We start from the raw sequence: 13985 nt of genomic DNA, 5'->3' as shown, positions 1-13985 counted from the left end.
TGTTCTCAATGGGGTTTAAGTCAGGACTTTGGGAAGGCCATTCTAAAACCTTAATTCTAGCCTGATTTAGCCATTCCATTACTACTTTTGATGGACGTTTGGGGTCATTGTCCTGTTGGAACACCCAAGTCCCAACCTTTGGGCTGATGACTTTAGGTTTTCTTGAAGAATTTGAAGGAAATCCTCCTTCTTCATTGTCCCATTGACTCTCTGTAAAGCACCAGTTCCATTGGCAGCAAAACAGGCCCACAGCATAATACTACCACCACCGTGCTTGATGGTAGGCATGGTGTTCTTGGGGTTAAAGGCCTCACCTTTTCTCCTCCAAACATATTGCTGGACATTGTGGCCAAACAGCTCAATTTTTGTTTCATCTGACCACAGAACCTTCCTCCAGAAGGTCTCATCTTTGTCCATGTGATCAGCAGCAAACTTTAGTCGAGCCTTAAGGTGCCGCTTTTGGAGCAAGGGCTTCCTTCTTGCACGGCAGCCTCTCAGTCCATGGAGATGCAAAACACGCTTGACTGTGGACACTGACACCTGTGTTCCAGCAGCTTCTAATTCTTGGCAGATCTGCTTTTTGGTGCTCCTGGGTTGACTCTTCACCCTCCTGACAAGTTTTCTCTCAGCAGCAGGTGACAGCTTGCGTTTTCTTCTTTATCGTGGCAGTGACAAAACAGTGCCATGCACTTTATACTTACAAACAATTGTTTGCACCGTTGCTTTTGGAAGCTGCAGCTGCTTTGAAATGGCTCCAAGTGACATTCCTGACATGTTCAAGTCAATGATTCTCTTTTTCAGATCTGTGCTGAGCTCCTTTGACTTTCCCATTGTCACCTTTGTGGGTGTTTTTATCCAATGAGCCCTTTTTGAATGGCCTCAGAGAAGTCACCAGCTGTAGCCACTCATGATCACTCACAAGAAGTTAAGAGGCCATGCTATGAAGCTCATGTCATTGACACAACTTTCTAAGTCTCCAAAATTGCTCATTCGTGTTCCAAGACAGCCATGACATTATGTTCTTTACAAGTGTATGTAAACTTTTTACCACCACTGTATATATATATATATATATATATATATATATATATATATATATATATATACAGAGAGAGAGAGAGAGAGAGATAAAAACAACCCTAAATAACGTTGTCTGTCAGACACGTCCAGCTTCTACCAGAGACGTGAAACATTGAATTTCTCATCTCTGCACTACAGTTAATTATTATATTTAAACATAAACCAATAATGATGTTGGAGACAAACTCCACTAACAAGTTCCGTCATAAAACCGTTTCAAGGGAGACGACCAATAGGAAAAACAGACTAAAGAGTGGAGCTATCATTGGGCGATCATGTTCTCTCTTTTAACACACGACTGGTTCACTTTCCAGTGCTTTTTAAGTCAAAGTTAAACATTGCATTGGTCAGCTGTATGAAAGCCACTACACACACGTTTATAGTGTTCAACTCGAGTTCATCGCATCTGCTTTCTGCTTAGAATGGTAATTACTCATGTTGTCTGACAGACTGAACCACATCATGCGCTTGCAGTCAATTGAGGTATTCTTGATATATTTTTCCATGTTGCATTTTAGCTATAGACAAGTCCTTTAACATTGACTCGGCCATCATTCCTTCTTTAAAGCATTCAAACATTCATGAATGAGTCCATTCTCTGTTGCGGAGAAGTAGGAAGAGTGACATTTTGTTTCACGTGTTGCCATGGTGAATCATATCATCTGCGTCCACTGATGAGGGCTTTTGACATCCACAAACGTGAGCTTGTGTGGGAGTTGTAGATAGTAGACATGAGGAGTCAGTAAAGTGCCCACCTGGGCGCTGAACCAATAAATCGAAGGGAAGGCCGTGAGGGGGCGGAGCACCTATGACACAGAACCATGACAATCCACAACTCCTATTCCAGGTGGGGAGAGCACTGCAGTGGCTGAGGACGAAGGCAGAGAGCTGCCTCACTGCGGTCAACCAGGTTTTGTGCTGTCCCTCAACCAGCGAGCTGTTGGAAGAGCTCAATAGCATCCAAGGTACAACACCCTTGCCACTTTCTGAGACGTTAGTTCTAACTGTGTGAGGCAACATGATGTGTATTGATGAAGTTTGGCTCTTCTAAGTTATCGTGGCCAAAGACATGTCATGATAAATGTTATCATGATATCGACAGCAATTTTTATTGCCGTAGAAATTCATCTTGGCGCCCTGGAAGTCGCTGACGATGCAGGAAAGGAACGAAATGATGTCTGCACAGTTTACACTCTATTACAATATGTGAATTTTTAACAATCATTTTACAAAATGTGGCTTATTGTCCGCACCAATATACAGTATGACATCGGGCCTAATATGAACGACTCACACTAATTTGCATGAACACCGGATCACAAATGACGTGATCGTGGAAAAGATCACGTGTAGATCACGTAAACCTGACCTGAAAATCTGTTTTCCAGCGGTCGACACTTTCTTGCAACCAAAGTTGAGTCTTTGAGGTGTCTGGCTGAGTGATAGCTATTACTACAGTTGACCAGCCACAGAAATAAAGTGAGGTCTGATGTGTGAGACATCTTTTTCCTCCAACGTTTTGATTCTCCGCCATGTTTTGACTCATTACCAAAATACAAACAAAGTTCAACTCAACTGATATCTTGTCTGATATCAAGTCACCATATCTTTGAAAGGGGATAAACCCATGTGCAGACCGTCAGAAGCAGCAGCATCACCGTCTATCGTCATCTTTAGTCCCAAAAGACAGATTCAACCACACACCTCCTTTTTAATCTGCAGCTGAAGAGTTTACTTTGCCGAGCCAAACATGAGAATGATGCCGGTGGTGCATGTTGTGTGGATGAGTTCCAAGAAGAAGCAAACGAACGATGGTAACGTCCTTCATTAACTTTGCTAAGCAGAACAACCCACCTGTTGCAATAACTCCCGATCAACTTCTTCTGCAAGTCTCTCTTTTCACCACCTCTTACAACATAGTGCCTCCTTGTGGCCAGCATGTAGCATGTCATTACTTGAAACAGTTCTCCTTTCAGCTGCAGTGTTGCCAACTCTCCAGCATCGGAAGTAGCAATATTGCATATTGGTGTTATTACATATACACCTATATAAATATATAGTTCGTTTGTTTTTTTATTTGGTTTTTATTTTTCAGATTTATTTTTTTGGAGCTGTAGTCCAAGATCTATAGCTTTTTCACCAAAAAAGTCGCCCGATTTGTCGCTAGTCGCTTTTGTCCAGAAATTAGCTAAAAATAGCGACAAAGTCTCTAAGTTGGCAACACTGGTTATTGGTTCAATGTCAAGCAGGACAAAGACAGGAAATGCAACAGAATAAAAGCATGAATAAAACATGCCACTAGTCAGTTAGACTTAAACCAGCACCAAAACATGATTTAAGTCATGTATGATGATGGAGGTTTAATTTGTTTTTTTTAACAGAAGAATACAAGAAACTTCATAATAACTGAATGACAAGGTCACGTCAGCAATCTGGACGCAAAAGGAACAGAGCTCACAAGTACAGAAGCAGATTGAAGTGAGATTTACTTTTCATGATTAAAAACTACCTCTTTTATTGTCATCAGTTAAATAAATGTCAAAATTCCGGCGTTGCTTCCTTATTTCTCTGTTGGGTTGCTTCAACATATTGTAGCGGACTGAAACTTGTGTTGACCTCAGTACATGAATGCACCATGACCGGGTGGGAGTGTGGTTAAGGGGGCATTGGATTTTTTGGTTGTCGCTACAATTTTATGAAGGCGGTGTATTAAACCAGGTGTTTTAATACCTCTTTTGCCGCCAAACCACAGTTGACAACCACTGTGCCAGACTCGTACTATAAGCATTCTCCATTGAGATTTCCGCCAAACCTGCTACAACACACACACACACCTGTCTTTAGTGAGGACCGTCACTGACATACATTGACATAACTCTTTCCCACAACTCTATAAGGAGTTGTGAGGGTGAGCATTTGCAGAGGGTCTGGTCCTGCAAACTTTGGTTGACAGAAAGTGTAGACTGTTGAAAAACAGATTTATAGATCAGGTTTGTGCCATCTAAACATAATCTTTTCCACGATCACACCATTGTGGACCGGCCAAAATGTCCTCACAAAGCAAAATACCTTCACAAGACCAGTGTCTTATCAAAGATTGGTCCATACATGTACAAATGCACACACATTATACAAGCTTCGAGAGCTTCAATAGTTAGTAGAAGAGCAAAGACAAACTCAAATGATGAGGATTCTTCATTTTTATTAACACGGTTTCTCCGCGAAATAAATAAAACAGGGACAACACATAAATAAAACAGGGACAACACAAACAACAACCCGTTTACATGGTATAAAAAAGGACATGATTGCAGCAACCCATTTCATCGATGATAACTTGCAGAGGAAGAGCAGCAGAGGATGATAACAGCAATAACAATCCCATTACTATTCCCTGTGTTCCAGCGTTCATGTGTGTGGCAGTCAGTGGAGTCTTCAACATCCTGACTGCCTGATGGAGTGTTGGACAGTTTTGTAGAGACTGGAGTGTGTGAGAGGGGTGAGTGATGTGATGGTGATGATGAAGATGATGGAGAGTCTCCCTGCAGCTTCCAAAACACACAACACAATACATTTTTTCCAGCTAGCATCGACGATCACCATTGTAACATCTGACTACAAGTCTTAACAAATCTGTGCATGACTTTAGTCTTATTTTGTTTTTTCAAGATCCACCGCCATGACGTTGTTATTCCCGAACATGGTGTAGTGCAAATCAGAGTGTGTGATGTGGAAGCTCCGACATTGACCTGGGTGGAAGGAAGCAGAGTTTATTATGATTATGTCACGTATTTTTAAATTGCTGCAAATAGCTTATCAACACAACACATGTTTTATTCAGTGACATGACACCACGTTTCCTACGGTTGATCAGAAGTTCGGGTATCATCTGCAGAAGGTCTGGTGCCGCCTGCGGACCGTCTTGGCTTGTAAAGCTGCAGTTGTTGAGGGTGGAGTTGCTGATGTAGATGATGGTCACCACTGAGGGTTTTGATGCTGATTCTTAAAAAGACAAAGAAGCATTAGAAGAGACACAATACTGTTATCAGATAAATGCTTTCTGCTTTAGGAGCATCAGTGAGTACATGGGTTTATCCCCTTTCAAAGATATGGTGACTTGATATCAGACAAGATATCAGTTGAGTTGAACTTTGTTTGTATTTTGGTAATGAGTCAAAACATGGCGGAGAATCAAAACGTTGGAGGAAAAAGATGTCTCACACATCAGACCTCACTTTATTTCTTTGGCTGGTCAACTGTAGTAATAGCTATCACTCAGCCAGACACCTCAAAGACTCAACTTTGGTTGCAAGAAAGTGTCGACCGCTGGAAAACAGATTTTCAGGTCAGGTTTACGTGATCTACACGTGATCTTTTCCACGATCACGTCATTTGTGATCCGGTGTTCATGCAAATTAGTGTGAGTCGTTCATATTAGGCCCGATGTCATACTGTATATTGGTGCGGACAATAAGCCACATTTTGTAAAATGATTGTTAAAAATTCACATATTGTAATAGAGTGTAAACTGTGCAGACTCAGATAATTTTGTTCCTTTCCTGCATCGTCAGCGACTTCCAGGGCGCCAAGATGAATTTCTACGGCAATAAAAATTGTTGTCGATATCATGATAACATTTATCATGACATGTCTTTGGCCACGATAACTTAGAAGAGCCAAACTTCATCAATACACATCATGTTGCCTCACACAGTTAGAACTAACGTCTCAGAAAGTGGCAAGGGTGTTGTACCTTGGATGCTATTGAGCTCTTCCAACAGCTCGCTGGTTGAGGGACAGCACAAAACCTGGTTGACCGCAGTGAGGCAGCTCTCTGCCTTCGTCCTCAGCCACTGCAGTGCTCTCCCCACCTGGAATAGGAGTTGTGGATTGTCATGGTTCTGTGTCATAGGTGCTCCGCCCCCTCACGGCCTTCCCTTCGATTTATTGGTTCAGCGCCCAGCTAGGCACTTTACTGACTCCTCATGTCTACTATCTACAACTCCCACACAAGCTCACGTTTGTGGATGTCAAAAGCCCTCATCAGTGGACGCAGATGATATGATTCACCATGGCAACACGTGAAACAAAATGTCACTCTTCCTACTTCTCCGCAACAGAGAATGGACTCATTCATGAATGTTTGAATGCTTTAAAGAAGGAATGATGGCCGAGTCAATGTTAAAGGACTTGTCTATAACTAAAATGCAACATGGAAAAATATATCAAGAATACCTCAATTGACTGCAAGCGCATGATGTGGTTCAGTCTGTCAGACAACATGAGTAATTACCATTCTAAGCAGAAAGCAGATGCGATGAACTCGAGTTGAACACTATAAACGTGTGTGTAGTGGCTTTCATACAGCTGACCAATGCAATGTTTAACTTTGACTTAAAAAGCACTGGAAAGTGAACCAGTCGTGTGTTAAAAGAGAGAACATGATCGCCCAATGACAGCTCCACTCTTTAGTCTGTTTTTCCTATTGGTCGTCTCCCTTGAAACGGTTTTATGACGGAACTTGTTAGTGGAGTTTGTCTCCAACATCATTATTGGTTTATGTTTAAATATAATAATTAACTGTAGTGCAGAGATGAGAAATTCAATGTTTCACGTCTCTGGTAGAAGCTGGACGTGTCTGACAGACAACGTTATTTAGGGTTGTTTTTATCTCTCTCTCTCTCTCTCTCTGTATATATATATATATATATATATATATATATATATATATATATATATATATATATATATATATACAGTGGTGGTAAAAAGTTTACATACACTTGTAAAGAACATAATGTCATGGCTGTCTTGGAACACGAATGAGCAATTTTGGAGACTTAGAAAGTTGTGTCAATGACATGAGCTTCATAGCATGGCCTCTTAACTTCTTGTGAGTGATCATGAGTGGCTACAGCTGGTGACTTCTCTGAGGCCATTCAAAAAGGGCTCATTGGATAAAAACACCCACAAAGGTGACAATGGGAAAGTCAAAGGAGCTCAGCACAGATCTGAAAAAGAGAATCATTGACTTGAACATGTCAGGAATGTCACTTGGAGCCATTTCAAAGCAGCTGCAGCTTCCAAAAGCAACGGTGCAAACAATTGTTTGTAAGTATAAAGTGCATGGCACTGTTTTGTCACTGCCACGATAAAGAAGAAAACGCAAGCTGTCACCTGCTGCTGAGAGAAAACTTGTCAGGAGGGTGAAGAGTCAACCCAGGAGCACCAAAAAGCAGATCTGCCAAGAATTAGAAGCTGCTGGAACACAGGTGTCAGTGTCCACAGTCAAGCGTGTTTTGCATCTCCATGGACTGAGAGGCTGCCGTGCAAGAAGGAAGCCCTTGCTCCAAAAGCGGCACCTTAAGGCTCGACTAAAGTTTGCTGCTGATCACATGGACAAAGATGAGACCTTCTGGAGGAAGGTTCTGTGGTCAGATGAAACAAAAATTGAGCTGTTTGGCCACAATGTCCAGCAATATGTTTGGAGGAGAAAAGGTGAGGCCTTTAACCCCAAGAACACCATGCCTACCATCAAGCACGGTGGTGGTAGTATTATGCTGTGGGCCTGTTTTGCTGCCAATGGAACTGGTGCTTTACAGAGAGTCAATGGGACAATGAAGAAGGAGGATTTCCTTCAAATTCTTCAAGAAAACCTAAAGTCATCAGCCCAAAGGTTGGGACTTGGGTGTTCCAACAGGACAATGACCCCAAACGTCCATCAAAAGTAGTAATGGAATGGCTAAATCAGGCTAGAATTAAGGTTTTAGAATGGCCTTCCCAAAGTCCTGACTTAAACCCCATTGAGAACATGTGGACAATGCTGAAGAAACAAGTCCATGTCAGAAAGGCAACAAATTTAACTGAACTGCACCAATTCTGTCAAGAGGAGTGGTCAAAGATTCAACCAGAAGCTTGTGGATGGCTACCAAAAGCGCCTAATTGAAGTAAAAATGGCCAAGGGACATGTAACCAAATATTAGCATTGCTGTATGTACATTTTTGACCCAGCTGATTTTGGTCACACTTTCAGTTTACCCATAATAAAATCATAAAAGAATCAAACTTCATGATTGTTTTTTGTGACAAAGAAGTATCTGTTCCAATCATTCTATCAGAGAAAAATCAGATTTGTAGAAATAACTGGAAACTCAAGACAGCCATGACATTATGTTCTTTACAAGTGTATGTAAACTTTTGACCACCACTGTATATTGTAACGTTCTGGCTTTATGTTTGTACTGTTTCTTTAAGGGTTCAGTGGTGACGGGTGAGTGGGGGTGGAGCGAGGGGCTGCGCTGAAGGAGAGAGGGAGTTTTGTTTCGGGTGGTGAGAGAGAGCCACGAGCTGCTGCCGTTGAGACCAATCCACGGAGTTTAACGGAATTAAAAGAAGAGTGTCAAAACAGAACGGCTGTTTTTTTTTGGGTGAAATACACGAGCTCATTTTGACAACAGCAGCCAGACAGAATTTGTCATGTGTAAACTACTTGATACTTGATACTTGATCACCCCCTTCACCAGAGAGAAAACACAATAAAATGTTGGAAGTTGAATGCCCACTAACTTGAACTGACAGAGTTCAACACCAATAAAGGCCTTTCAATTCATCGCAAGTATAGGGATGGAAATAAAGGTGCATATGGATATATACATATAGCTATACAGTTCGCTTCCGAGGCATAATTCAACGGAATAAACGCGGGTCGGGCATATACAGTGAAGGTAGAGAACCGGGGTCTGCTTTTTCACCAAAAAATCATAACCTCAAGGTTAAACCTCAACCTGCCAGCCCCATTTTAATTTTTTGTGCCGACGACAGGAAAACAGAGATGAAAGCAGATGGATTGGACGAGAACCATCGACCGTCTTTGTGACGGTGTTACAGCTGAAGTCACACTGTTGTAACGCTGGTGAGACGGGCCACATGCTTCCAACAACACATGCCTTAAAAACTCACCATCGGGAAGGACCACTCTTCTTGACACTTGCCTCCAACAACACTGCAGCATTTTCTGTGACACTTTAAAACCTAGGTCGTTCAGTTTATGAAGCGTTGTTTCACTCGTCACTGCTTTCTGCTGTAGTGAGTGTTCCAGGAGACGATGAGAACACTCATTAAGAGTGTTCTCATCTCTTAGTGAGTGTTCTCACTAAGAGATGAGAACTCTTAGGAAGTCCGGAGGAAGGAAGGAAGTCTCTCTTCCTTCCTCCGGATGTCTCTCCGGAGGAAGAGACACCCGGAGGAAGAAAACACTGTTCTCCTTTCAGCCACTGCTGAGGGGCTGAAAGGAGTCACTATGGGCTGTTTTGCTAGCTTGTAAGTCACAAAAAGCTGACACTCGCAATTCACCACACATCAATAGTTAGGAGTAGATTCAAGACAAACTCAAATAGTGATGATAAGAATTCATCATTTTTATTAACATGGTTTGTCGAACAATTGAACACTTACAAATAAAGCATGGTATGGTAGTAGCAATCCACGTCATCTATATCTATCTATCTACATATATATATATATACATTTAAAATCCCATATATAATATGGGATTTTAAATAAAATCCCATATTAGGGGTAGGATTTTATTATTTATTTTATTTTGCTTCAGTTTGACAATAGCACAATAAATCATGATGGTGGCTATATTCAAGTGTTTATATCAGCTTATTTAAACTAAAGCTCTTTTAATATCTTGAAAAGATATTAGAATAAGAATTTCAATTTTATATGAATTTCGAATACATTCAGAGTGGTAGTGAAAAACATCACTAGCTTTTGTTCAGGGATTCCTCCATGTTTGTTGTTGTTGTTATCGTCCTAGCTGCCACGTGTCTTGCGCATCAGTGTGATCAGTGGACCAGGAACTCCTGCACTTACAAAGGTTCTGTGTTGTCTAGAGAGCAAACTGTTAAATAATATAAATATATAAATATATATATATATAGTCTCATTATTATCCCCTGTAGTGAGGCTGCTGTGTCCCGGTGAGCGTGTAATTGAGGTAGAGTATTTGGTGCTGGTCCAAAGCAGGGAGAGTGCAGAGATCGTGTGTGAGTCAGTCAGTGGAGTCTTCAACATCCTGACTGCCTGATGGAGTCAGAGGGGCGGGCAAAGTCGCCTGCAGTGCTGGTGGTGAAGGGGCAGAGGGGACGAATGGACTAGCGAGTCCTGAGTTGGTTTTGTTCCCCCTCATGACGTTGTGATCTCCAAACATGGCGTAGTGCAATTCAGAGTGTGTGATGTGGACGCTCCGACTCCGACCTGGGTGGAAGGAAGCAGAGTCGATGACGATTATTTCACGTATTTTTATGTTGCAGCAAACAAGATATCAACAAAAACCTGCTTTATGCAGTGACATGAAAGCACGTTGCTCACCGTTGATCAGCAGCTCAGGCTGCATCTGCAGAAGGTCTGGTGCCGCCTGTGGACCGTCTTGGTTTGTAAAGCTGCAGTTGTTGAGGGTGGAGTTGCTGATGGCGATGATGGTCACCACTAAAGGTTTTGGTGGTTGTGCTGCAGATTTTGAAGAAGAAGCGTGAGATACAATATTTCTGTCCGATAAAAGCATGAAATTTATCAGTGACGAAAGACCGAATCTGTTTTCCTGAGAGCATCAGTCAGTTCACTACTCAATGTTGGGTCCTAATTTCTAAACATGTGTCTGTGTGTTTATGCATATGGATCCTAGTGAGTCGCAATTTTGGTGAAAACCCCACCAAGTGGGGTCCTTATGTCTTTGCATTGCTCCTCACATGTACAGCTGCATGGTTCGTATATTGTGCAGCCACACACACACGTTGAATGAATAAATGTTTATTTCAATCCCTGTCTTGATACATTGCAATCGTGGTTATATTACATTTACCGTAATTCCCACACCATAGAGTGCACCGGTATATTAGCCGCACCCACTAAATTTAAGAAGGTTCATACATAAGCCGCACCGGTCTGTAAGCCGCAGGTTCAGTGGTGCTGTCTGAGCTGTGGGCAGGTCAGTGGTGCACCAGCTTAAAAACGCTTTTCAACACTAGTTTTAAAAACGGGGTCCAGCATCGAGAGTGAGGAAATAGTGGAAACAAGATGCATAATACGGAGCGTCTTGATTGATTCACGCTGCTCTCACAACAGGTGTAAAAATCCATATATTAACCACACTGCTGTATAAGCCGCAGGACTCAGATCGCAAGAAAAAAGTAGTGGCTTATAGTCTGTAAACCATATATCACGCGCTTAATTGATACTATTTAATTGATACACTGCGTACAACTCAAGTCAATATTTCTACTTTCATGATGCAGGGGCTGAAAAGAAACTTAATTGATGCTTCAGAGAGTGTCATGAGTGTTGTACCTCGAATGCAAACATAGTCCTCCACAAGGCCACTGGCTGATGGGTGGCAGGATAAACGGTTGATCATACAGAGGACATTCTGTGCCCTACGCCTCATCCACTGCAGTCCTCTCTCCACCTTGGCTGCTATGTGAGTCCTCATCTGCAAAGAAGAGTTGTGGAGCGTCACCTTTCTAGCTTTCTACCATTCTCTACTCATCTGGATGTGGACAGGATGCAAACACATTCACCCTGACTGCAACGGTTTAGCTCAGGAGAGGTCAGTCAGGTCAGTCACTCCCAAGTCTTTCTCCTAGTCAGACTTGGCTTTAAACAATCCATTTTCCGCGGATAATGAAAACCAGTGTCATGACTGAGTTAGGACCAATGCTTGGGGAATCCACAGATGCCAACTGCTGTTGTGCTCTAGTTCCTACCCCTGCCAGCATCGCCCCTGTACTTTTGATGGACAGCAGGAAACTACTTGACACTACAGTGACTATTGCACTTCATGTCATGATCAGCAGCGTGATACACTTGATAATACCACTTCATTTGAGCGTCACATGGCGGGAGCTCATTTTGACAACAGCAGCCAGACAGAATTTGTCATGTGTAAACTACTTGATACTTGCAGTGAATACTGGACTTATATATCGTGCCTGAGTCTCCCTGAGACCAATCAACAAGCGGGAACAGACTATAATAGTGACTTGACAGAACCACTATCACCCCCTTCACCAGAGGGAAAACACAATAAAATGTTGGAAGTTGAATGCCCACTAACTTGAACTGACAGAGTTCAACACCAATAAAGGCCTTTCAATTCATCGCAAGTATAGGGATGGAAATAAAGGTGCATATAGATATATACAGATAGCGATACAGTTCGCTTCCTAGGCATAATTCAACGGAATAAACGCGGGTCGGGCATATACAGTGAAGGTAGGAAACCGCGGTCAAATTAGTTGGATGTTGGATATTCGACAGATATTCGCTCCACCAGAGCCAGTGTTGTTTGGTCTGTGTCCCCGGGAAGCGGTCGCCGATCTCGGACGAGCTCTCTCGCTGGCAGCGCTCAGACGAAGTTAGGGGTCCACAAATTCTCAGTCGTGAAATTATCCTAAAAGTCAGTGAGAATGTTTGCACTATTTCTTCAATAGCTCCGAGGAAAAGTGTTCAGGTGAGTTCAAAGTGATTGTAAACTGTGAACAGATATGAGACACATTGGAGACGGACACTTTCATTTCATAACTGTACTGTTATGATTCTATTATTATTAATATATTCATATTTTCTCACTATTTCTTCAATAGCTCCCAGGAAAAGTGTTCAGGTGAGTCCAAAGTGATTGTAAACTGTGAACAGATATGAGAGACATTGGAGATGGACACTTTCATTTCATAACTTTACTGTTATGATTTTGTTATGATTGATATATTCACATTTTCCCGCTGTTTCCTCAATAATGTTCAACCTGATGAGTCACAAACTGCATTCTATGTCTCTCCCATCACCCATCTTGAGACACAGCTGAGACACTGGACGATGAACAAATGTGATTCAACTAATATTTTTCAACTAATGATTTCATTTACACAAGTCACATTGCCATTTTCATTTCTCCGCTTCTTCAAAATGTTCTGTGTCCATACCCATACACTGCATGGAACCAAATTCCGCAGGAATCACACTGGACCTTTAGAAATGTTAAAACAAAGTGGTTAAATTTACCACTTTATGCTTCTGTTGAATTTTAAAACATCTCACTTAGTGTGTTAGTGGTGGTCCACAACCTGGGGGTCTTTACGCATTCCACAACAGCTGTTTACATCAAACACTAAAACACATAAACGTATGTTGAAAATGATTGATTATTGTAAATCATCCATTGTACCCGATGCCTTGAGGATTTTCGTGCGCTCTTTCTGCATTTCCCCTTTTGAAGTTGGAAATGTAACATTGGGGAGCTAATAGAGGATTTGGGCTGGACATGGCGTAATTCCATGAATGGATGATAATTGGCATTATTATCCATTCATGGTGTTCATAAACAAAGAATTCTGCCTTAATTTGATGATCCATCATTTTCGTAGTGGCAAACAAATACATGGAGACTCCAGTGAATTTAAATGTTTCTTTGACACAGACAGCATTAATACAACGCAGAAAAATGTGGAAGATAATGGTGCCGCAGCTGCAACCATCTTCTTGTGATAATTTATTTATTTTATTTTAAATATTCCAAAATTATTACTTATTATACTGTAAGTGTTTTTAGTTACCTTTTTACATCATCTCTCAGGAAATTCTTCAATGTGAGGAGAACATGCCATCGCAAAACTGACTGGGTGGATATTAAGTGGCGTGGGGCAGTTATGACCCACCTTCAACGAGAAGATGGTTAAAAGAGCGCACGATTCTGGCGAAAATCCTCAAGGCATGAGGTACAATGGATGATTTACAATAATCAATCATTTTCAACATATGTTTATGTGTTTTAGTGTTTGATGTAAACAGCTGTTGTGGAATGCGTAAAGACCCCCAGGTTGTGGACCACCACTAACACATTA

Source organism: Synchiropus splendidus, chromosome 12 (assembly GCF_027744825.2).
Source record: "Synchiropus splendidus isolate RoL2022-P1 chromosome 12, RoL_Sspl_1.0, whole genome shotgun sequence".
NCBI classification, from domain to species: Eukaryota; Metazoa; Chordata; class Actinopteri; order Syngnathiformes; family Callionymidae; genus Synchiropus; species Synchiropus splendidus.
The sequence above is the reverse complement of the archived record's forward strand: the minus strand, read 5'-3'. Positions refer to the sequence as shown.